At 35.4% G+C, this 7,595-nt stretch overlaps 1 non-coding gene across 1 annotated transcript; it reads right to left on the bottom strand.

Moving 5' to 3' along the window:
- TRNAD-GUC lies at positions 1–72 on the bottom strand. The gene has a single exon. It is a non-coding gene; the product is annotated as a tRNA-Asp (tRNA).
- Between the last annotated feature and the right edge of the window lie 7,523 nt (positions 73–7,595).

The raw sequence follows: 7,595 nt of genomic DNA, 5'->3' as shown, positions 1-7,595 counted from the left end.
CTCCCCGTCGGGGAATTGAACCCCGGTCTCCCGCGTGACAGGCGGGGATACTAACCACTATACTAACGAGGAGCTGTTGCTGCTGGCTCTCCCTGGTTCCTCTTTAGAGCTTGTCAAGTGCCTTGATCCGCAGCCGTCCCCTGGGGAACCCTGAGCCACTACTTGACCAAGCACAGAGGGGACCGACCGCTTTGGGCGCTTTGACCGGTCTTCCTGAACTTTTTCCCTGCTTCGCCGCTCTGACCCCCTCCCCCGCCCATGGTCGTGTCATGTGGGCACCGCGCGTCACGTGCGCACTGACTAACCCGGGCGCGCACCCCGAGCTGGCCCGAGGGAGCAGGCTCGCAGAGAAGGCGCGGCACGAGGAAGGGGTTCTAGCGTTGGGGTGTCTGGAGGAGAGAAACGGTCACCCGAATGTACTCTACTCGGGGATTGCCCGGTTGGAGTGGAAGTTCTCTGTGGTTGCACCCTCCTCTGGCGTCGGATTGGGGGGAGGCGGGGTCGTGTATCTGAGGAGGGGCTGGATGGAGAAGCTCAGGCCTGCCACATAGATGAGCTTCAGATAACTGGAAGGCTGTGATGGGGACGTATAGAGGCTGAGATCTTGCAGAACTCTCACTAATGAATTGTCTTTGCTGGAAAGAAAATACGGCCTTGAAAGAGGGAAGAAAGAGGGAGGTAAAAGTTTCTTGTAAAGAGGACAACTCTAACTAGAATAAAGTAGTGTACCTTTGTTTTCCACATGTGCCCTGTGTGTGTATGTGCATGTTCTTATCCATGGACAGGGTTGCTGGTGGTGTGACATTGTTCGTCCTGCCTCAGAGATGGAATTGAGCACATCATTGCCTGTGTTTTGAACAACCACTTAGTCTCACTTCCAGATGAACTGTCAGGACGCACTCGTAGGGAGATGTTCTCTATAAAACCAGTTTTAAAAGTAAACAAGTGAAAAACGATGTCTCAGGTGAAATTTCTTCAATGTAAATTGCCATACAAGAAAATGTTTTCATTGGAGATTCTTGAGTATTATTAGATGATGACTTGAGAAAGGCTAATGTAAACAGTGACTTGAAGGTCAACATTGCTCAAATTGTGAAACTAAGGAGTATGAGTTAGGAAGGAAGGCAAATAGAGCATTTTGGCATTTTTCAAGATGACATAAGCCTCAAATATAGGGATTCGTGTTAACATATTTGATGGCACAATACTATTTTATAGCAATAGATATAAGTGTAAAGTTCTGGTGTGAGTCCAGGAAATCCACTACATAATCAATGACCATGGTTTTGTTGGCAACAAGCTTGGTATTTGTGGTAGAAATTTGTTGCAAAAGTTAATGCATTTTAAAATTTGACTAATGATGGTATGCTAACGAGGGAGGTGATTGTCCTATTGGAGTTTGCAGTGATGACCACATTTTAATGTTGTATTTATTCTGAGCACTACCTTTTGAGATGGACCTTGGCAGAATGTAACTCTAGCAGCAAGAATGTGACCAGAAAATAAAGGAAGGGGGATTATTTGGGTATTGTAGCTCACTTCCATAAAATCCAGTGGAAAGACTTAACTTCTAAAAGTAAGGGCATGAACGCTATCAGGTAAGAAAAGGAATTCTGACTATCCTGCAACACTCCACAGGACAAAACTAAGATGGATCTATGGGATATTTTTTTTAAAGGATAAAGCCTCTTTATCTTAATAAAGAAGATGATCTTTCTAACAGAGCTTTCCAAACATCTGTGGGCTATATTATGAATTCATGAGACCTGCATCAATGTGGGTGTTTATGAAGAGCCCTAAGTGACCATATGCCATAAATTCCTGTGAAAGATGGGGACCTGGGCTAGTTATCATTTAAATCTTGCCATGATTCCGTCCAAGGTAGTCTCTGATCACTTAACTTCTGTATATTTTGTTTGTAAGATTATTGCTTTTAGAACTCCTTGGAACATATGCATATAAAGGGATTTTAGGGGAAAAGTTCTTTTTATTCTGTATGAACCCACAGTTCCAGGTCTCACTGGGTCATTGATGATTGATGCTGGTAATGATATTCACAGAGTCTCCACAGGAGCCTGTTTCACCTCCTGAGTCAGTACTGACAAAACAACAACAACAAAAAACAAACACCTTCTTTTAGCTTTAAAAAAAAATTTTTAATATTTTTTATTGATTTTAGAAAGGAAGGGAGAGGGAGAGATAGAAACATCAATGATAAGAGAATCATTGATCAGCTCCCCGCCCCCCCAATGCCCCACAGTGGGGATCGAGCTCCCAATTCAGTCAGATGCCCTGACAAGGAATCAAACCTTGACCTCCTGGTTCATAGGTCAACAGTTAACCACTAAGCAACACCGGCTGGGCTTCTTTACCTTTTGTGGAAAATATAATTCTCTTGTATCTATATATATAAAAGGCTAATATGCTAAATGTCCGTCTGGGTAATGATGGCAAGTAGCAATGCCTGGCTTCCTCTCCTTAACGACTAGTCTCCTTGCAGTTTCTTCAGCCTAGGACAGCCGTGGGCAAACTACGGCCCGCGGGCCGGATCCGGCCCGTTTGAAATGAATAAAACTAAAAAAAAAAACAAGGCCGTACCCTTTTATGTAATGATGTTTACTTTGAATTTATATTAGTTCACACAAACACTCCATCCATGCTTTTGTTCCGGCCCTCCGGTCCAGTTTAAGAACCCATTGTGGCCCTCGAGTCAATGTCTGTGAAGCATTTTCCCATGCCTCATCTCATTTGATCCTCACAGAAGTCCTGGAGTAGGTAGATAGGAGACTCAGTAGAATCCTATTTTCTTCTCATTAGCCAGAAAACGGAGATTTAGAAAGTTTAGAAGCTTGACTCGACTGAAAAGAAGTAAGAAATGGTGGACCTTGAGAATGACTTTAGGTTTTCTCACTGCGCAGAATATAATCAAACACTGCTGCAGTTAAATATTTTACCCTTTGTTCTCCCTGCGTGACCCACAATAATAATCTGCTTTGTGTTGATATTTACTGCTGTGTTGCTGACAATTACCTGAAAGAGAAGTCGGGGTGCTTCACTGGGCTGGAAAAAAGTTTAGCTAAATCAGAAAGCAGGTCTAATTAAGCAAGTTTATTCTAATACACACACACACACACACACACACACACACACACACATACATACATATATATGGCTAAATTGACTCGCACATGCGCAATACATATAAAGCTCTCACTGGCGCCAATCACATGAATGTGTTTCCATCTATCATTGTCGATCATGAATTTGGTTGACACTTCTATTATAGAGAAAGGGCGAATAGCGATATTAAATATTCTAATTAATTTCCTTTCAGTGTGCGTGAATTCGTGCACTGGGCAGTAGTATTCTTATACATGTGATGATTCATATATACTATTTCTTGTTGAAATAATACTTTCCCTTATCAAATAATAAATGTTTATTTTACTTACCATTGTAGGCAAAGTGAAATTTTCAGCACCTTAGATATAGTGTGTTTGTCATGGGTTTCACTACATATTTCACTTGCTGAAAAAATTTGTAAGAACTTTTGGCTCAGTAGACTTATTTTTAGAGAGCCAATAAACTAGTGTAGCTGAAAAGTTTGACTGTGGTTTGTTTAGTGGTATTTTTTAGAAATAATGAGATGATTGGTTTAACAATAATGAGATAATTGTTTTTTTGAATATTCATTCAAATATTGGGTATTATATAAAACTACATGCAAAATCAGTTAAACTAAGCAGATTTTGCAAAAAAAAAAGGGGGAGACATTTGAATAACAAGAATATTGATAAAATGTGCACCAAATAAAATTGCATTGTTTACTCAAATTTTATTTACTTTTGGCTAATTTTACATTAGAGTTGTCATAATTTTAAATTACCACAATTTTTAAAGAGTTGAATTACTAGACAAAATAGATGTAGCTTTTCTACATTATTTAAGTGCCTTTAAAACAATTTAAAAAAACCATTTAATTAAATTCAGAGGATTCCATTTTAATTTAAGCTTCTTTTAATCCAGAGTGATGATTCATGTAAAAAATAGCATTTATTTTCACATCCAATTATTTTTATAAACTATGGCTTTTTAGTTTATAATAGTAAAGCTCCTCACCAAAGTATTTAATTCTAAATCAGCAGTTCTGTTCTAAGATCTCATTAATGCAGCAGACCCAGTTGAAGGAAGTTTTTTGAGTGATTTAGCTGGAGTGCTAAAGTTTTTTCTTTTTCTCTTTTTTTCCTTCCTTTCTTTTTCTTAAATTTGCCACTACAGTTCACAAAAGTCAGCTGCACAGATTACTGTGTCCTACATTCCTCACACTATAGCTGCTACTGCATCTACCACATGGGGACCTACATAGCCTGGACTTATTGGCCCATTTAGGTTCTCATAATGGAAAATGAAAGGCAAAAAGTTCTCTAATTCTTCTCATGTGGAAAACAGGCCGAATAAGGCCTTTGAAATTCAGTTCTGGATAAGATGTCCATTGCTCTCCCTTCTATTGCTCCTTTCAAAGATGCCTTTAAAGGAAAGTAGATCTACATTTATTGTCATACTTTATTTTTGACTGACATCAGGCTAGAATCATAGCGTTAAACCCCTCTACATTTTATTTGGAAAGGTAAAAATAAATTATGTAAAATTTTCTCCAGGAAAGATTGATTTCTGCATAGAAATTTAAGGTCTGTGAATTTTATTGACTAATAATAAAGTTGGTTGAACAATTTGACCAGTTAACTATTTTATAATAAATTATCTTTAATGTTTTAGAACAAGGTTAATGAGACAATTGTCTTTGGGCATAATTTGTGGGGAGTGCTATTGTAGTTTTTCAGTATGTGTATGTAATTTAAATGATATGACCTTGAATGTTAAAATGACTGTTGGCTTTTTATGTGTTTGTTTAGACTGAGAGTGATCTCAGGCTGAAACTGCAGCTAAAGTTATTTAAGTGCCATCATCTCTACTCTTAACATTTATACTGTACAATCTTTTGACATACCAGTATTTATTATGCTCAGTTTTCTTTTAGTTGCTTGTAACTCACACATTCGCTTTCATAATGCGTAAAAACAAGTTACATTTGATAACCCTGACTGCTTGAAAACAATGGCTTTCAAAAGAGTAGACCCAGGCTGAATTATCCCTCTAGAGATGGGATAGATTAGTGGATAAATGTATAGTCTCCCTAGTAGACTGTCTAGATTTGAATACTCAGTATACCACTGAGTATTGGCTATGGAGCCAAGTTATCTAGCCTGGGGTAGTAATAGTAACTTGGGAATATTAAGTAAGTAATGCATTTAAATGATGTAGTGTCTGGCAGAATATAAGCATTATGTAAATGTTAATAAATGTTATTCTGAACTTATTGGTTATTTTGAGTTAGTGACATTATGAAATGTTCTTAACTTTCAAGATATTTTATTTTTAATTGAAGACTACCTGAAAACTATGAAAATGGTTGACTAATTAATAGTATGAGTAATTTGCAAGTAAAATATTCTGGAAGTTTTTCTGTAAAGTAAAATAAATGCTTTACTTTGAAAAGCATTAATATGAAGAGTAATGCAATTAAGTGGAATGGAACATATTTTTACCTTTTAAAAATAACTCCCATTGATGCTGCTTTTATGTAAAAGATTTGCTGTTTTATACTTTAGCCATAATTTATTTTCACCCAGTAATTTATTCCCTTTGTATCTATATCTTTTCTCCTAAACAGCTGGTGAATCATTTATTCTAGACTTGACAAGCATAGAAATCCTATAAGAATTCACTAATTTTAAGTTTAGGAATTTATTTATACTTTTTACATGTGACTATATTTAGATGTCAGTATTATATTTTATGACAGAACTTTTACTTCTCAGCTAGAAATCAAGTATCTCACAAAGAAGAGCAATAATAAAACAATTCATAAGTACAGCCAACAATGTACAATGGAGAAAAGTACATAAAAATTCATCTAGAAGTTTACTTTGCATTTGTGAGAATAACAATAGCTCAATATAAATAATTCTCTATATTAACACCTTCAAGAAGAAGCAACCAACAATATATCTACTACCAGCGCCCTGGTGATTTTAGCATTTTAGTTGAATTAATCCTATTTTAAAATTCAAGAGAAACCTCTGCCTTGAAGTTCCAGTGTCCAATATTAATTTTTAAAATATTTCTTAGCTATAGTCTGCCTTTTTATCATGATAAGAAGTATGGGATAGGTTCTTAAAATTTTCTTAGTATTGTGATTTTTAAAATTAGTATTTATTTATTTATTTCATTCCATTCCCAGCTCCCTCTTTTTTGTCTCCAGTAAGAACTGATGTGATATTTCCTGTAATAAAAATAAATTATAATTAGTGTTATATATATCATTTACTGATGGGTTTATAATTACTGAATACTTGCATAGATGGATATGTGTCTGTTAAATTGTAATAAAATATTTGTATAAGGATATGTATCTGCTATATCATAACAGATAATTAGTAATTGCTTCCATTATTGAATTTTATTGACATGTTATCAACTTTTATAAAAGATTTTATTTGAAGATTAATTTTTTAAAACATATAAAAATTTATGTTAATTTTCATATACAGTGTTAACTGTTTTATATAGTCTAGAACAGGGGTCCTCAAACTACGGCCCGCGGGCCACATGCAAATACAAATATTGTATTTGTTCCCGTTTTGTTTTTTTACTTCAAAATAAGTTATGTGCAGTGTGCATAGGAATTTGTTCATAGTTTTTTTTTAAACTATAGTCCGGCCCTCCAACGGTCTGAGGGACAGTGAACTGGCCCCCTGTTTAAAAAGTTTGAGGACCCCTGGTCTAGAAGAAACAGAAATGTTTCCTTTTTGGACAACTGATTGAATATTAATTCAAATGAATCCAATGAATTTACTTTCAAGGATCTAGTAGGCCAATGAGTGGATATTTTAAATGAATGATTAAATTTCTTTTAATATTTGAAATAATTGTATGGCTTGCTCAACTTTGGAAAACATTTCTCCTTGTAATTGTTACATGAATTCATGTCAAGTCTTGTCATTTTCAGTTACTTTGGTTTACTTAAAAAATTCACTGTCAAAACCATGACAGTCATTATATATCCAATAATAGCTCAAAACAAACATGTGACAGAAGAAAAACTAACCCTTTATAGTGTGAAGTAAAAGCTATATGGAAGATATTTGTGGGAGAATTGTTTGAACTTCTTAACTGTCTTTAATGAAACTCATGCACATGGAATCAGAGACTTTTTCATAAGTAATGATGGATTTTATGAAGTGATTATGAAATGAAGTAGGACAAATCAAACTTGTTTAATTTAAAAACACACAAAATATATACTTTATTTATCTGCTTTTCGTATTACATTGTGTTTGAAGAAGCTTCTTAAAACGAGTTTCCCAAATGTTAAAATGAATTATTTTAAGTGGATTATGAGTAGCATAAAACCTGTTTTTATTTTAAATCATCACTTAAGAGATCATAGAGAATGTCTGAGTAAAAATCCTAAGTGAAAACACACACAGTTATTTATATTCTTAACAATTATTTTTCACTTTACAGGTGAGCAG

Source organism: Myotis brandtii, unplaced genomic scaffold (assembly GCF_000412655.1).
Source record: "Myotis brandtii unplaced genomic scaffold, ASM41265v1 scaffold17, whole genome shotgun sequence".
NCBI lineage: Eukaryota > Metazoa > Chordata > Mammalia > Chiroptera > Vespertilionidae > Myotis > Myotis brandtii.
This window is presented reverse-complemented; position numbering and strand designations above follow the sequence as displayed.